Here is a 19,171-nt window from a genome sequence, read left to right on the forward strand (position 1 = left end):
ACCTCTTAAATTGGTGTGGGAGCAATTTGACAGTGAGAGAACACTTTTGGATCTTGTGGCATGGCTGTAATTGCTATGCTTAATTTGAGTGTTCTAATACGTAATTTGGATAGATAACCACCTCAGGACCTGTTGTTTTGCAGATCTTTGAGGTCTCATTTGTCTGCTCTAGCTAGGTGTTCTCACTCACTACTGTTGATAGTCTCTTCAACAGTTAATAAGAAAACAGCTAACCTGCTCTATTTGATTAGAGTTAACTTGTAAGTTGTTTACCAACATGTGGAATCCTGCCCTCCTGCCACTCAGCCATACTTTTTATCTCTTCCTTAGTTAGCAAAAGACAAAGCTGTACTTGGCTTCAGAATATATTGCAAACAAACTAGTTCGTACAGGCCAGACTTGACTGTGAGTTTTAATCCTTTATGAAGAGCATCGTATTAGTTACCCTCTCAACTGGAGTGGTAATGGAGTTTCAGCTCTCGCATCTCTATCTCTGTGACCCCAGCTGTGGTGGTTCATTACGAAGGGGAGAGAAGTCGTCTCTGGATGAGTGGATATCAAACTACTTTAGTCTGTATATGCTTCTATTACTTTGTGGCTGTAATGTTTTATATTATGCAAAAAGAATAACATTTAATGTTAAAGGAACTATATGGGAATTGTGGGGAACAGAAGTTTCAAACTGTAAAGCTTTCATAGTTGAATGTTGAAAATCTGTGGGATAGGAATGGATCATAACTGCCTGGTATCATATTCCCACTCTGTGCTGACACAGTAATTGTGCTTCTGCCTGAGTAGGGAAAAAGGCTAGCTGTAGATTGTATGTTCAAATATATATAATCCTCCTTCCCCCAACTTCACCACATGCCTATTAAGAATACTGCTTTTGAGGCATTCTCTTAACTGTATGAAAACTCTATACAAGTTACTTTTTAGGCCTAACTTGGGTCCTAACACTGGGACTTTGCAACTAATATCATCTTTGTCCTGTTTGTTTGTTATTTTTCTTCCTTTGTTGGTTTTTTTTTTTTTTTTTAAAGTCTGACATACTGTGGTAAAGACAAAAATTTAAAGTAACTAATGTTACCTGTTTTCTGTTTTCAGATTTGTTAGTGTAATTGATTGTAGGCTTTACTGAGGTAATGTGTAGAAACAGGAACATACTGCTGTGTAATGCTAGACAAATCAATTAGTGCTTGGTGTTACCATGACCTTCTTCAGCTGGGTCCTTCCAAAAGTTTATAATTTTTTTCTAACAAATATAATTCAAATCGATACTGTAATTACCACTTAGATGTGAGAATTAGCAAATGGAAGAGATAGTGCCATAGTTCTCCAGCCATCTTTCTTCTGCTTCAGTTTGCTGATAAAGATATATTTTTCTGAACCTTTACTATTAACTGACAAAGAATGATTTGTATCACAAAGATCAGAAAATAATGTAACATAGAGAAGAAAAATATAAAACTTGTTTTCTTTATAAATTACGCATGGTGGTTTGTTTCTAAATTAATAGTCATGCTTACATTAAGTTTGTGTGTGCTTATCAAGAACATAATGTTCTATTTTTTCTATTAGCTATTTGAAAATATCTTAATGTGTTCAAATTTTTGACAGAAAGCACTTCAATTTTCTGTGAATCTAGGGATATTTAGTTATAGATTAAAAAAATGAAAATATTTGTGAATATTAAGTATACCTAAAAAAAATACCTATGAAGTAGATTAAAAAAAACCCCTTACATTATTTCATTTTGATTGACAAAGTTATGTAGTAGTCTTTATTCTAGGCAGGTGTTTTAGGGTACATAACTTCAGACTAGATGAAAACTCCCTGTGTTAAAGAGACCTAGGTATCTCAGTGCCTTTAAACCAGTAGGCAGTTGTTTGTAAAAACCTGTTAATTCATATATTCTGCTTTTTTTGTAACGCAAGATTTAAATAACCATCATAGCTCTCACTGGCATGTGATTTAGAGCACATTCTTTAGGGTACACTTCAAGTCTGCTTCATTTATTCTCCTTTGGTAACTGTGTTTTCACACAGATTTATGTTAAATTTAGTCCCTGTTTTGGGTGTGTATAGCGTGATTGGTAAAATTCATTGGAAAATCTGCTGCTTCTGTGTCATTTCATAATGATAGAATTACGTCTTTGTTATTTTAGATCAAAAATGTAGTCACCAGAGTACTTATTTTATTCTCCTTGCTTGACAGCCCTTAACATACTTGGATTTGGGATGTGAGATTTACCAACAGCACATAGTTTCATTCTGGAGAGTGAGTAGCACTAGACTGTTCTGTGTTTCCTAAAGCATTGATTTAAAAAAAAACCCTTATAGTTCCTACATTCTTGTGAAAGAGAAAATAGAACATCACTTGAATAATAGCCAGTTTAATTCCCATTGAAAAATATAAAATATTTCCATGAGTATTATCAGTCATAGAGTTTTGCAAAAAGAGAACTATTAACTCCTTTGATATAAGACAGACGGTTATGAAACTGACAATATGTGGTGGTTGGTTTTTTTTATATTTTATCATTGCAACTTTTAAGGTTTTGATTAGGTTTACACTGAGTAATTGCTGGCATATTCAAGGCAGAAACATGGACTTTTTGTTGAGGAATGTTGAGGAATTAATATTAGTTCATCCCATGCTGCCTTCTTTTGAAATCTTATGTGCATCTTTTCTAACTTTAAATGTGTTGCATTATTCTACACTTCTGTATGTTACCAAAGATTTTTTTTTTGATGCAAAACTTTTTTCTGATATTAATCTGTAATGTAGTCTTCTCTCAGTATCTGACAAGTGCATATTAAAATACTTCTGATCATTTTTCTAACTTAGTAAAAATGCTGCTGCAGAGGCCATGGATTTTCTTTCCGTGCTTTTCCCAAGTTAATGAATGCAAGTACAAAGTAAAACTTTCTTCCAGGTTTTTCTTTGGGGTTTGTTGTCTACTAATTTGCTGCCGATTTCATGCAGCAAAATGCCAGACAGTTCAACTCAAGGATTTCTCTTGTATAACTTTGTTTTCTTGTACGCGTTTAAGAGTGATCTGGAAGACTTTGAAATGAAACAGAATGGGTACCTGGAGAGTATTCTGTAAATCTGAATCAAACTTTGCTGTCTTTTGCAGTATGGGTTGTTATCATGTTTGTATGTGTTATAGTTGGGGTTTGAGGAGATCTTGTACTTTGGATCTTGGCTAGCTGAGCAAGATTATATTGTATGGATATTATTTAAATAGATCTCGGTCTTACTTTCTAGCAGATAATGAGGATCATATTAAATTGGCCATAAAAATCTCCTTTGCAAATGTCCTAGCATCTAACTTCCTTGCCAGTAGAAAATAGGTTAGCTTGTCAGACTGATTTATATTTTGATGCAAACTATTTACAACATAAGCATCATACATGGAATTATTTTTCCATTTCCACCATGCCTCTTCTAAAAAGTTTCTAGGAAGAGGCCACCAAAAAAAAAAAAAAAAAAAAAAAAAAAAAATCTCGCAGAACTGTTTTGTCTACCTTGTCAGCAGCTTTTAATGTTGCTATCCACACTGTTTTCAATTTTTGTTTATGGATGAGATTATCTAAAGATAAAGGGGTGGGGGCTGGAGGGACAGACAATGACTACAAGAACAATTCCTTTTTAAACCTGGACAGAACAACCATGAGTTAGAGACAACTAGGTGTAAATATAGTCATGGAAGACACAGAGTAACCTAAAGCCCACTGTCATCTTTGTGTTGGCAATTCAGATACATCTGCCTGTGCAAATCTTGACCTCTGGTGCCTAAACTGATGTCTCAGCCTCTTTCTCTGACATTTTCTTAACAATATCTGTCAACTCAGGCTTAGTGTGACTGAAACAAAGCACGATCTCCTTTTCTCACTTTCTCTTTGATCAGTAGTGGCAGTAAATCTAGTTTCTACAGATTTTTGGCTTGTTGGCATTGTGTGATGGCCACTGAACATCCGATGTCACAAATGTGCTTCTCCAACTTGGCTTTTCTCATCTGTGATGTCAGTAACAGCAGGAGGTTTTGGTCTTGTGTATATGCAGAGACAAATACTCAGTTGCGTGAGCGCTTTGTACATATAGCCCCTAGCTGTCTTGCTATTTGCACAGTGGTTTACTTCTTCTGGTGGCCTGCCAGAAGCCCCCTGGGATTTAGACATTTACAGAGGAAGAAGGGTTTGTAAAATGCTTTCTGTAAACTCATGGAAAGGTATACAGGAAATACCTTCATAGAAGACATTCTATATATTTGTAGAAATGTTTGTAGATGATACTGTATTTTTTGAGAGTTTGACTGTAAGCGTGTAAAGCCTACCTTTGAACATGAAAGAAAACTAATTTGGGGCTATTTTATTTAACTGCTGTCTGTAGAACCTGATGTCTGGTTGTGGAGTCCAGTCCTGACTTAATCAGTAGTGCATAGTCAGGAGACTGAAGGACATTAAAGCAAGTTTAGTTAAAGATTGAGAAGTGGGTAAAGCAATTTTGTGGAACAGTTGTAATTTTTTCAGTTTTTGTAAACAGAGCAAGCATTAGTGCTGTTTTTCAGAGAGCAGGAGCCCACATCCAGGGGTTCTTCTGGATACCGTAATTATTAAAATCTGCTTTTGGATAGTTGCTTACATGGGAAAGCAAATGTTTTTCTTTGTTACAGTCAGCAGAAATGTGAACAACTCCTGTCAAAGTAAGAATTGCTCCAAATTATTTTTGGGGGTGTGTCAGTCATTTCTACAGAGTAAGTGAAGAGTGGCCTGGTTTGGCACAGTTTTTTATTTCATAAATTTAGCCTTGTTATTAAAATTGTTTTCCTTCCTCCTTCCAGTGCAAGGAATTATGTTAAATCAGACTTAACAGAAATGCAGCAGAAAATATAATCTTATTTCCTAAATTTTGCAATAAACAGATTTATTTTACCTTTATATATTTAATCAACTCTTCTTTTCTTACCTGTCAATATGCATTTTCATTGCTTATAAAGTATACTCTGAAGAAGCATTTCTTCCAAGAAGGTGTTTTCTTTTGGTGGTGGTTTGTTTTGTGTTGTTTTGCTGGGCTTTTTTTGTAGTGGGGTGTTGGGTTTGGGTTTGTTTATTTTTTTTTAAGCAAAGATGATAACTTTTGTCTTTGGCCTATTGAAAGGAATAATGTTAATTACTGTATATTTTTAATGGAGTGTCGTGGTTTAACCCCAGCCAGCAGCTAAGCACCACGCAGCCGCTCACTCACTCCCCCCCACCCAGTGGGATGGGGGAGAAAATCGGGAAAAAGAAGCAAAACCCACGGGTTGAGACAAGAACAGTTTAATAGAACAGAAAAGAAGAAACTAATAATGATAATGATGACACTAATAAAATGACAACAGCAATAATGAAAGGATTGGAATGTATAAATGATGCGCAGTGCAATTGCTCACCACCCGCCGACCGGCACCCAGCTAGTCATCGAGTGGCGATTCCCCGCCCCCAATTCCCAGTTCCTATACTAGATGGGACGTCCCATGGTATGGAATACCCTGTTGGCCAGTTTGGGTCAGGTGCCCTGGCTGTGTCCTGTGCCAACTTCTTGTGCCCCTCCAGCTTTCTCGCTGGCTGGACATGAGAAGCTGAAAAATCCTTGACATTACTCTAAACACTACTAGCAGCAACTGAAAACATCAGTGTGTTATCAACATTCTTCTCATACTGAAAACATAGCACCGTACCAGCTACTAGGAAGACAGTTAACTCTATTCCAGCTGAAACTAGGACATGGAGTTATTTGTAGAAGAGATTAGACAAAGTCTTATTAGTTAAGGGATGGTCTACGTGAATTATATTAATTTTCAGCGTTCATTTAATACAAATACTGGAAATGCATTTTTCTGTATAAGCACGTTTGCCTACATGAAGCAGTTCCTTTTTCATTAAGATCCTGTCTAACTTAGAATGGTAAAATCCAAACAAATGCAATGGTGGCCACCTAATGATTTGTAAGTATGCAATTTAAATAGGAAGTATGATGTATTTTGTGATTTAAACTTGGACTTAAATATTCATACCATTTTGGGATAGGAGTATGTGCCCTGCATTCTTTATTGACAGCTGCCTGGAGATACAGTTTAACCTCATTTTTGAGAGCTGTGTTGATTGTTCAGACAGTAAGCTATTCTCTAAGTTACACTTACTCTTTCAGTTTTGTTAACAAGAAAGACCAGTTGCAGGATATAACAAACATAATGGTTGAAATATTTGCAGTAGCCAGAAGAAAAACGCAGTTCTGGTGATATTGCTAGCGATTTAAAAATTGATGGCTTTCTTACTGGAATTGACAGCATTTTCTATTATGTTTTTCCCTTTTGAGATTAAAACAAGTTAACTAGACAAATTAGGATCTATTTTTTTTCCCCTCTCTCTTTCATAAACTGTACCTTTTGGCTGACTGTTCAATGAAATGAACAAAAACATTAATGTGTTTTTGTAAATAATACTTGTGAGTTCTAGCTTAAGCATGGAAACAATCTTTATTGCTTTTCAACATGATGGTAGTTACTTAACCAGGCACACGGTTCCCCTGCTGACTGAAGAATGAATATAGATACCAACATTAAATTCTCAAGGTAGCTTTTTAAGATCTTTCTGCTTTTTAGTATTAAAATGTACAGATGAAAACATATGATAACTATTGAGAGTTACAATACAGTTTTGACTTTGGTTCCAGTTTCCTCATTGCTTATAGAAGATAAAGCATTGTAAAATTTGCATTGACTGCTGAAGATATAAACTGGTGTTTAAAGAGGTTAAGTTTGTAACCTTTTGATGCCCTTTAGTTGTAGGGGAAAGAAACTGTGAAAAACTAGGGTTTGCATATGAGAAACAGTTATGCTGTCAAGAAGGCAGTGGAGCAAACTAGACTTAATTTTGCTACTTATCCCAAGACACATTTTTCTCTTGCTTCTAGAACTCAAGTGTTTTAAGGTATTTTTGTTTAACAAGTGGATCTTTATGAGGGAGAAGTAGTGAAGCTTTTTTTCTGTATCATCTAAAAAATCCTTTTAAAATAACTGCATCTCCTCTCCATGAAAATGCTGTATCCTGAGTTCTTTGGTGAACCCTCAGATATGATACCTGCCCCCAACACCCTCTTATCCTCCTTCCCACAGTATCTCCAGTATAAAAGATAACTATTGGCAACAGCTGCTGCTTTAGTGGAGTACTAATTTCTTTTTCACCTCTACCTTTTGATTTTAATTAGAACAAACAAGCTTTTACTCCTTTGTCAGAATTGGGTGGAAGGTTTGTCCTGGTCTTTTGGAAGTTACGGAAAGAAGCTGGAAGAGTAGATGGACAGCATGACCATGTGCGCTCTGGTCCTTAGAATGTCCAAGATGAAAATAAAATGGTTGAACTTTGTTTCAGTTCTTCTATACCTTCTTTGTGTGGTGGAATGGCCACCAGAGTTTTGAGTGATTTTTGTATACATGTGCATACCGTACCAGATGTTTCCAAGTGAGGTGAAAATGCACAAGTAATATTTACTGTAACATGTAACTAATGTGCTTTTGCATGTTTTCCTTAATTTCTCTCTCTTGAATTCTTTTAAATGGAAGCAGATAATGAGTTGATACTTTAAAAAGGATTTTTGAAAACTGAGAGCCCAAATATGCTCCCTCAATTTAGGCCTGAGTGGAAAGAGAATGTGCACAAAATCTTAGAAGTGCAGACCGCAAACAAAGAAATGTAATCCAAGTGAAAGAGTGATACTGTCTTGAAAAGACTTTTTTTCCCCCCCTGTAAAAATGATATGCCAAATGCAATGGTTGGTTTTTCATCATGTCTTTGTTCCCAAAATCATGTGTCTTTTTTTTTTTTTTTTTTTGACTAGCAAAAGTAATTACTGAGATACTTTGAGGCAATTGGTTAAAATCTCAGCAGTAGGCCATATGTAATAGTTAATATCTGCCTCTTTCTCAAAAAGATCTATGTATGCTTTTGGATGTTGTTTTGTATATACTCTAAATTATTGGAAAGTGTGTGAGAGAACTCTGTAATTGCCTGTCATGCTTGGCCAAGGAATTCTGTGGCAGCTGTAAAGACTGGATCTGTGACCAGAGACAGTAACTATTGCAGCTGACTAGCGCAGAGTGTTTTCTTGGAATTTATATTGTTACCTGTTTTTTCTTTTCTTTTCTTCTTACAGGAGTTGTGCAGTCTGCAACGTATGCTTTCATGTGTGACTGAGATACATGCCTTCCAACTACCACATTTTTGGTTTGAGGGGACCACGAGACCTCTCTGAATTTGCATGCGTAAACGTGTAGTTAAAATTTGATTTAAGTAGTAGCTAAGCAGTATCATACAGATCTTTGTTGTTGTTTTTCCGCACTGCTTGGATTTAGTATTGAGTTCTGTAGAGGACAGAGGAATTGGTGAGTTTGTTTTCAGCAAATACATGTCATCCACTTGGCCTAAACAGGATGCTTGTACGAATTTTTAGCATAATTGACTATCCTTCTGGTAACTTAAGATATGTAAGCTCCTGGTTTTGATGTATTAATACGATTTTTTTTTGAAAGAAATAATCTTTTAAGTCATACTACTGTTATCTACTTTGCTTTTATATAGCAACAAAAATAAACTGTTATATTCTTTCTCATAATAAAATTGATTTATATGGGATTAGTGTACAAGTAGACTCTGGTCCACCGAGATATTTAGATACCTAGATTCCTGCTGGAATCAGTAGAATTTCAGAGAGACACCTTAAATACATTTCTGAACCTCGCCACAAGTACTTTAAATGCTTTTTAGGCCTAATGATAACTTTTCTTTAAAGTGATCACTTTATTCTTTAGAAGTATAGGTCTTTTTTGCAAGAGATACTGATATAATACTATGTAGCACAGAGAATACCACCAAGAATAAATGTAATTTAAAATGATTATATAGATTTGAATTCCGTTTTCTTTACTTGCTGCAAAGGTGCTGTTCTGTTCTTTAAGGGTAACTTGACTTTGGTTTAGAAGCTGTGAGAGATGGTTACTGTTTTGGTAACTATCCATGGTTTGCCTATTAGATTAAGCTGCCTACTGACAGAAAATATTCTAATTAAGAAAGTAATTAAAAAAAACTCAAACCTGCTCATCCTTAATTTATTTAACTTTTTTTTTTTTTAAAAGAGCAGTGTGTGTGAGGGAGACTAGGATGAACGGGTAAATACGTTCAAGTACATAGCAAATTGTATTTGAATATAAGGAATAAGAAAGGAGAATGTGTAGGGAATTCATTTTGCTATTCTGCCTTGTGGGTAATGCTTCCAAAGGTGGTCTTTACCTCTGGCAAAAAGGATAGTGAGGGACTTTTGGGTTAGTGGGTATGGGCATGATTTAGTTGACTATAATGATGTGTTTATTGCATGGTTTCCTTTGGGACAGTTCTTGATAGTGTTTGTGGCTAGAAGGGACCATTAAATCATCTAGTCTGCCATCGTTTACGTACTATATTTCATCCAGTTCTCCTGATAATGAACCTTTTGACTTATCTGACCACAATGCAGTTTATGCTTAGCTAAAGTGCATTTGCTAGAAGGATATCCACCCTTCATTTAAAGGCATTAAGGGTTACAGAAGACACTATTCTTTGTGGAAGTTTTGTTCTGATGATTACTTCCCTTCCTTGTTTGAAGAAAAAAAAAAAAAAGTATTTCTGCATTATGACATTGATTTAAAATTGATCCTGACTTCCCGGGTTGGTAACATGTTTTACAGTTGTATCTGTATAATAAACATGTGTATACACACATGGTATATACATAGGTCCATACTCGTGGTCTTAATTCCATTTAATATTTTCTTGTTTTGGGGAATTCTGCTATGCTCTTTGGCATTTACATATGGTGTGTGGATACAGTACAAAAATCACAGATTGATAGGAATTAACATAAAAGATTTTATTGTAGTTTTATCTAGTACAAACATTTTCTAAAATTCTGTAAATGAATGTAATAATACTAACATGATTCTTTCAGCTTTGTATTAATTACCTTTGCCTCTGAAACCATTTGCAGCACAGAGCTTCTGTTAAACAGTATCAGGACTGGATTGCACAGACATCTGCCATTAGATTTTAATAACTTTGGTATTTATCTTTCAGCATGTGCTAGTTATATCTAGAACTCTTATAGATTGTTTTTCCACAATGTTCTACAAAAACACTATTTTTATATTTATTAAGGTTTTATGTCTCAGGTGTATGTGTCTATAGTACTCATCATTTTTCCCACGCTGTATGTGTACTGAAAAAGCATTGCACTGGCCAAAGTTCCTAATTGCTTTGCAGCTTCCTGTGAGAATATTCTTTTCCTTAGGTTTTGGGTTATTGGAATCTGCCCCACATAGTATTAATAGAGCTTCAAATATGGCATTATTTTACATTCTCCTTCATTAGGTTGCTGTTTGGCATGCTATTGCATTGAGGTGCAAAATTTCTTTCAGGATGTATGTTTTGGTATACATGACTCTAGTTTTCTGTGTTGTTTGGTTTGGTTTTGATCATGTCATGTGCCCCTCCTGCCCTCCATAACAAAATTTCAGCCCTTCATATGTAATCTTCTTATTTTTAGTATGGTGACCTACATTTTTTGTCCAAGTATATATTTGAGAAGCTTGGGACTACTAGCCATATCATTGACTTTATTTTAGAATTTAATTATGGAGTACAACTTAGTGTTGTGTTGAGAGCTGGACTGTGTTCCTACCTTTCCCAGGTTTCCTATGGTGATTCACTTAAAATCAGAATTTCTGTAGGTAGTCACTGCTTGTATTTTTCTTTTGGTTCAACTTAAGAACCTGGAATTTGACTTGCAAAAGTGCTGTGAGCTCTCGGGTGCAATTGAATTCATGGTAATTTTGTGTTAAGTAAATATAAAATACAACTTTTATATATAATAAAAATACCATGCAAAGCTACCTCGTCTAGAAAACATGCTGGTAGATGTTTCAGTTCGGTATCTACAAATTTTGAACATTTTTTGCCTTTCTGTGCCTCAATTCTTCCATCTCAAGTCTTGGGGTAATGCTTTATAGATTTTAGGGGTGTATTTTGAGGACAGTGTTTTGTAAGACACTCAGTTGATATAATAATGAGCCTTGTGGAATACCACACCAGGAAACTGAGGAGTCTGCCTTCATAGAAATACTTAAGTAGTGCTCAGTATAGGAGGCCTCAGGCTATATTTCAGATGCTGAAAAGAAAACAAAATATTGAGTTGTTGCTCAATAAATGTGTGCTGTTTCTTCTTTTTAACTGGATGAGGGAACAGCGTTGTGGGGGGAGGTAGGATGTGATCCTATAACTAAAAACTTAACCATAATGCTTACACACAGGACAAGGGCAAAGTAAGGCTCCCAGGCATTTTGCCCGTTGTTTCTGGCAATGTCTTTGACATTTGCTGACTTTGGAGTGCTTGATTTTGCAACTTGATATTCTCTGGGCCTAGTTCCTATTCATAACTGTGTAACTCTAGGAATAGCCTGCAGAACCTATGACATGAGTGAGATATGGTACAGAACAGCTTTTAAAAGTTTATTTTTGCAAGGTCCATTGTTGGGTTTAAGAGAAAAGGGTCATGCCAGAAAAAAGGTCAGGTGTTTTTGAATTAAGAACAAATGCCTGCTATGCCAGTGTATTTGTAAACTGTGTTTAATCATTGCTGTGGACAAGCCATAATTTATCTGGCACTAAGGAAAAGGAACATGAAATTTCCTTCTCAGAATGAGCAATCTAGTGTGGGAGCTATTCATCAAAGTTTGAATGTCAGAAAGGTCATGGGAAGAGATTTGTAAAATTTTCGTAATTCCAGAAATAACCCCTTCGGCATCCAAAAAGAAACTTGAGTGTTTAGGAGAGAACCCATAGTGTATCTGATACCATCCTGCAGCGGGGTGGATTGGCTCTGTGTGATGGATGTTCTGTTCAGAAGAGCTGTATGTTTTCACATACCCCTCCCTTCCACCCTGTGGGAAGAAAGGGGGAGGTAATAAGCATATATTTTGTGTGTGACAAGCAGAGTTCATTCCTTTTGCTGCTTATGTCTGTCTTATTTTGATTTTGCTACTCTGTGTGAAACCCAACAGTATACTTTAGAGACCCTATATTAAACGTGATGTTAATTAAGTTCCTCAGATAAATTTTTCCCAGTAGGAGATTTTTGAGTCGGGAAGATTTAAAACGGAGCTCTCATACAGAGGCCGCTGCTGTAACATGCTGTGCTCTCTGTGAAGGCTCTGCATATCTAAAACGTCAGAGTAGCAAGGTATTCATCAGCCTGTTTGTAATTATTTTTTTCCATTCAGTAGGCAGACTGAACTATATAAAATAAGTCCATTTTGTAGCTCCAAATATTTTCTACCTCTGTTCAGTTTTCTCATGGCCCCTAATTGTCCTTATTCCTAAATGCACGTTCTATGTCAAAATGGTTTTCCTAGTATCTTGTTTTCAAGTTCTGGCTCTTAAACTGTTAACATCCAATGACTGCAGGTAAGAAAAGGAAGTAGATTTCAGAGATTTATTTTTTTCCTGGATTAAGTATATCAAGATGCAAAATAATTCAGCTGCTCATTGTAGACGTCTGTGAACTGCCCTTGGAAAATTCTACTTTCAAAGAGATTAGTATGAGGAATCAATATTATTCCCTTTTTGCTCAGTCTTTTCTCCACTCCGTCAAGAGTTTAACTAATCTCCGTGATCAGTATTAATGCAGGTACTAGCAAAGAATATAAATGTTCTTTCTAAAAGAATAGTAACAGGAATAACTTTAGTTTTTTTTCTTTAAAAGCAAAGTATGTGACATTTTAAAATAGAAAAAGATATGGCATAATTGGACCAAAGTGGTTTCATGTTGAAGTGTTTGTGGACAAGATTTACTTTACAGAAAAAAGCTGCTTGCAAAAATTCCCTGTATTTTTCCCCCTTCCTTTTTTTATGTCTGTGTTGCGTATAGGTCCATAGAGTAATGTGTGTGCAGTGTCAGATAAAGAACACTTGCTACATAATTGGTAGACCAATGTAAATCTTTTAGGGAAGTGTTTGATTGCAATAGGCAACACTGCCATAAATAAATCCTCTTAACAAATTCCAGATCAGCACTGTGTGGGTCTCTTCCTGCCAGTTTTTTTAATTAGCTTGTTGGATAAGACCTTGTTGATGGGTGATGTAACAAGGTAGGCAGAGAGCAGAGGCAATTCAGGAACATCTTAGGGTCTTTCCTCACTGTTTTCACTGTTGGAAAAGAACCAGCATGTAACAAGGTTCTTAAAATATGCTCTCATCCATGATTGGAGGCTGTTCATGCAAAAAATGTGAAGCTTTCGGAAAAGATAGTGGTTTTAAGAGTTAAAATTTTAGTTTCAAGCATTTTGAGATAATGATCACAATGAAGAAAAATTTCATGTTTCTATATGGGTTAAAGTGTGGGGTTTGTTTGGGTTTTTTTTAATAATACCTAGTGTTGCATTAATGTTTTAAATTATGCCTGTTTTGGCAACTATTTAATCTGTCTGCATCCAGTTTCATCTTCTGTGTGATACTCTGTGCAGTTTTTCCCTTTCTGTTTTCATAATCTAGAGTGTAGCCTGGCAATTTTGTTCTTCCTATATAGTGCTTTGTTTCTGATATCTGATACTTTGTAGTAAAAGATTGGCACAAATTTAGCAAAGCCCGGTCTGGAGAACTGCTTTATAGAGGAGTTTGAATTTACAGTCATATGTTAATGCTGTGTAACTATACATACAGAGCAGCTTTAATTGTAATGCTGTTTTACGTGCCTTGACTCTACTGAAAGTGGCTCCAGAAAGGATGAAAACTGCAGTTCTCTGGCTGAAAGGAGTTAGCAGAGCCCAGGAAGTGCTGTGTAATGGTTTTCTTGATGATTCAGAGCACATTTATTTTTAGCCAAGAAAAAAAATAAAAAAAATACTTCACAACCTGGTAGTATTTTGAAAAACTGAAAGAAATAAAAAGGTTTGTTCTGGAATGCATCACTCCTATTCCAAAGTAGAAATGTGTTTCAGAATTTCTTTTTATACATTTGGTCTTTTTAATAATTCAGTTCTAAATTTCACCTTACTCTTTTCTGAAGATGGACTTACTTTATATTATGGTAGAACATTTTATTTTTAATGGATTCTTTCAGGCCAAGGAATAATATGACTTTTACGACTTGTGGAGTTGCGCTGTCAGTTTTACTTCTTACTTGTATCAATGCCACTATGCCACAAACTTGCTCATTTTAAACCAACTGCAGATTTGGAATAGTTAGTTCTGGTGAGAGAAAACAATTTCAAAAATGTTTCTAATGAGCTTTCTTTATCAGATGTCCTGGGAGAGAAGAGAATTCCAGCTTTGCTATGCTCAGGCCAAATATATTTTTTGTTCCTCAGAATGCCCATTTGGATTATGATTAGTAGGAGTATAGTATGAAGTTAGGATTGTACAACCCTCTGTCGGAAAGGACTCCCACTGATATTCAGACTTACCGCTAACAAATGTCAGAAGTTGCAAGGTTTTTTATATTGAGTTTTCATATATTATTTTGTTCAGTGCATTTCTGTCAGATTCCCTCTTGCAGAGGGTTTGGTCAGCTCTATATAGTTGGTTTAAAAAAAAAAAAAAAAAGAAGCTTGACTGCGGCACTGCTAGCACCAAATCTTTGCTTTAATCCTTTTCTTTCTTCCACCGATTTCTCAAATTCTTTTTAGTTCCTCAGAGCTAAAACTTTGAGTTAGCTTTTGGATTGCTCCATAGTTAGTTATTTTATTGGGTTTGCATGGCAAGGTTTGGGGGCGGGTGCTACAGAGGTGGCTTCTGTGAGAAGCTGCTAGAAGCTTCCCCCATGTCTGACAGAGCCAATGCCAGCCGGCTCCAAGACGGACCCACTGCTGGCCAAGGCTGAGTCCATCAGTGACGGCAGTAGCACCTCTGGGATAATGTATTTAAGAAGGGGAAAAAGAACCTGTGCAACAGCAACTGCAGCTGAAGAGAGGAGTGAGAATATGTGAGAGAAATAACCCTGCAGACACCCAGGTCAGTGCAGAAGGAGGGGGAGGAGGTGCTCCAGGTGCTGGAGCAGGGATTCCCCTGCAGCCCGTGGGGAAGACCATGGTGAGGCAGGCTGTCCCCCTGCAGCCCATGGAGGTCCACAGTGGAGCAGATCTCCACCTGCAGCCCAGGGAGGACCCCACACTGGAGCAGGTGGGTGCCCGAAGGAGGCTGTGACCCCGTGAGAAGCCCGTGCTGGAGCAGGCTCCTGGCAGGACCCATGGCCCCATGGAGAGAGGAGCCCACGCTGGACCAGGTTTTCTGGCAGGACTTGTGACCCTGCTGGAGACCCACGCTGGAGCAGTCTGTGCCTGAAGAACTGCACCCTGTGGGAGGAACCCACGCTGGAGAAGTTCGTGAAGGACTGTCTCCTCTGGGAGGGACCCCACGCTGGAGCAGGGGAAGAGTGAGGAGTCCTCCCCCTGAGGAGGAAGGAGTGGCAGAGACAACGTGTGGTGAACTGACCCCAACCCCACTTCCGCGTCCCCCTGTGCTGCTGTGGGGAGGAGGTAGAGAAAATCAGGAGTGGAGTTGAGGCTGGGAAGAAGGGAGGGGTGGGGGAAGATTTTTTAAGATTTGGGTTTATTTCTTATTATCCTACTCTGATTCGATTAGTAATAAATTTATTTCCCCAAGTTGAGTCTGTTTTGCCCATGACGGTAATTGCTGAGTGATCTCTCCCTGTCCTTATCTTGCACCATGAGTCTTTCATTATATTTACTCTCCCCTGTCCAGCTGAGGTGGGGAGTGATAGAGCAGCTTTGGCTTTAGTGGGCACCTGGCATCCAGCCAGGGTCAACCCACCACAAATATAGTTACTTTGGAAACACTTTAAAGTTTCTTGGGACCATGAGGGTCAGAACACATGTGTGTGTATGTGTACATATGTGTGTGTACACTCGTGTATATAAACATGTATGCATATGAATAATTGTGCATGTGTACATATACATCTATACATATGTGTGTATGATGTTTGATTCTGAAAAATACAAATTTTGTACAAGACACAGAAGGCATAAAGAAGTCTAGCAAACTCCTTGGGGCTTGTGAGATTTACATGTGCAACTATTTTAGAGTTTAGAGATGGTTTTAATTCATGCTTTGCATGAGGGGATGGGTTTTAGTGCAGAACATCTGTTTTGATTCCCTATTTTGCCAAGGCAGCTGGCCTGTTATGGAGAGCAATCAAGATGCTTATCATTTCTTATATACAATTCACGTATCTAATCACAGTTGGAAGTCCTGTAATCTTGGCCATCGGCTTTGGAAACCTTAACAGAAGACCGATCTTAACACTTCTGTAGCTAAGAAGTTCTTCAAGGTTGGATGATAGTTAGGTTAACATACTGTGTTGTGCTGTATTTGGTGTATGCTGTTACTGTATCTGGTATGTGATTGCCAACTTTTCTGATTGTTTTGGTTGTAGCATGATGTAATGTAGTGTTGAGAGTGAAATTAGTCTTATTTATAATTAACACTTTTTCTAAGCTCTTGGTAGTTGTATCTGGCAATACTATGAGTAAAAATAACATTTTGAAGTGGTTTTGAGGAAGCAAAATGAAATATTGAGGAGAAATGAATATTTAATGGCTTACTGCTTTAAAATAGTGGCTACTATTATAGCTGGATTTCTTCAAATAGGAGTGAGACAGCATCAAGCAAATGCAGTACTAGGAAAAAAAACTTAAATGCTGTTTGTGTTTTGTATTGGCTGTCTACTGGGGATGAATTTCATGCTCAGTGAGAGAATATCAAAATGAGTGGCTGTAAAACCACTTGCAAAGCCTTGGCAAAGATTGAATATGAAAATAGGTATTGAAAGAATAGTAAACAAACTAGGTTTGGGGAAAATGTAAGATCTTGGTTTGGAAGAGTAATGCAGCAGTCTCTTAATAGCTGAGACAGTCTGATACTAGTTTACTGTTACTAAAATAAAGAGATCTTCTTTCTAATCCACTCCCACAGCTGTGGGTATGGTACTTCTATCTCCCATGCTCCAGTTCTGATGCTTCGTGGACTAGTCCCTGATTTGCTCCAGTTTGCTAATGCAGCGGAAGGTGCCCTTCCCCAACCCTTTGCTGGGTGGGGGAGTTGCACGGGCTCCTAGGGTAGGAGTGCTGGGGCAGGGTAAGCCATGGGACTGTACAGCTGCAGGGTGTGTGGGCAGAGCAGCACCGACTGACTCCTCCCATCACATGGAGTCTTACCTTTGGCTGTAACGGACTTGAGTACATCTCTGGACTACAGAGCAGTCATTTTCCAAATACACCCTACGTTCAAGTTCTGATTTTGCCTATTTCAAAACCATATTGCTAGTCTCTCCTTCCGAAGCTGCTTTGCAAGAGATCAGGTGCATCTGTCCTTGACCTCTGGCCCCATGGGCTTTTTTTTTTCCTTTAAGGACCTGCAGATTTTAGACCTCACCTTTTAAATGTGTATCTTCCCACCTGCACATTTCAGTGACTTAAAATTCTTTTTACTGGAGTTGGACTTCTTAGCCTTCATATTTTGCATAATACCTTATCAATATGCTTATTGTAACTTCTAAATCCTCTGAATGAGTTTCTAACAAGCTGCAGAAATCCTTTCTTGTGAAGCTTTCAGTACAAAGTGTTAACATAATTTTCTGCCTCAGCTCCTGGTTGATCTTTTTTTTTTTTTTTTTTTTTTTAATCATGTGCCTCAGTTAATCTAGGGATTAGTATTGGTTTCCTATTGGTTTCCTATAAATGAAACAATTTAGATAAGGATAGTTCTTTTGGCTAAAAGTATGTAAATCTGAAGCTTTACATTATTATTGAGTGTTTCTTACAGACAGAATTTTACTATTTTTATACAAGTTAATCATTATTAAGAAGATTACTATTTAATATAAGTGTTTTTTTCCCAGGTTTTCAGGAGTTCATCAAGAATATATTTTTATCTCAGCAAAAAAGTGTAAATCTAAATAACTGTAATCAAGTCTAGACTTTCCCTACCTCACTTTATTTACTATACGTCAGATACTGAATTTTATATTTGTTGGTTTGGGGGTAATTTACATGATCTGTCACTTTCTGTAGTCTATAGCTTGGTTTATTATTGTGTGTGTTTTGGTTTGTGTATGGCTTGGTTTATATTGTGCATATGTATTATGAATCAGTAATCTGAGAAAATATTTTTGTTTCTATTTTTTCTTCTGCATAAAATTGGATTTAAACAGCTGTTTCCAGTGATGCTAATTTATATGTCTGTTTAAATCAACTTTGTTTCATAACAGTCCTTTTAATAAATTAGGGTTCTTTAGTGTAGCAGTAATCTAGGATCAGTAATCTGCTTTTTAAAAGTGTGCTAATTTGGGAAAGAATCATTGGAGCACTGTCAAATACAGGGTCAGCACTTTACATTGGCTTTTTGACTTATGCATGGAAAGTCAAAATTGCAAAAGCAACTATGATCAAAACATGATTGTGTTGGCAAAAGTAATGGATTATGTTCTTCAGAAATGTCTCATTCTCATTCTGTTCTTCTCTAACAAGTAAACTTTGTCTTTTAATTTTAATGGGTCATTCTGCTATTGTGAGCTCCTGTATGATTTAGGCGAGGTAGACATTTTTGGCAAGCCTGAGCAGAATAAGGCTTTGGGATACTGTGCAGGTCTTTGCAAAGGGTATGGGATCTTGAACTAGACAACGTGAACTGTAAATCTGGATGTGACAAGGCACAGGAATTTCTTTGGTAGTTTTAATGGTGAAGGAATCCAAGTTAATATGTGTGTCACTTCAATGTAATTTATTTTACATTTACTTAATTATCATTAGTTCACCTCAGTTGATGACTAAATGTGGAAAGAATAATGGTGGGACATGAGACTTTCATTGTCCCATTGCTGTTGTGGGTGCATTACACACTAGCTAGTGCCATTTTGAGTATTTGGCAATCTTTGTTTCAGCTCTAAGTCCTTGTTCTGTATCTGCTGCTGTTACTGAGCATCTGAATATTTAAAATCTTGTGGATAGAAATAAAAACAAGAGCCTCTTTGCTTGTAGCCTTGCATTTTGAATTTCTGCAGTTTGTAGGCCTGTCTTTGTATT

General features: G+C 36.9%; 1 protein-coding gene across 4 annotated transcripts in view; it reads left to right on the forward strand.

The window, feature by feature from the left end:
• Positions 1 to 19,171, forward strand: part of ZDHHC14 (zinc finger DHHC-type palmitoyltransferase 14) — a 114,975-nt gene that overhangs the window by 22,780 nt on the left and 73,024 nt on the right. The gene's annotated exons all lie outside the window — the stretch shown is intronic.

Source organism: Aquila chrysaetos, chromosome 8, assembly GCF_900496995.4.
Source record: "Aquila chrysaetos chrysaetos chromosome 8, bAquChr1.4, whole genome shotgun sequence".
NCBI classification, from domain to species: domain Eukaryota; kingdom Metazoa; phylum Chordata; class Aves; order Accipitriformes; family Accipitridae; genus Aquila; species Aquila chrysaetos.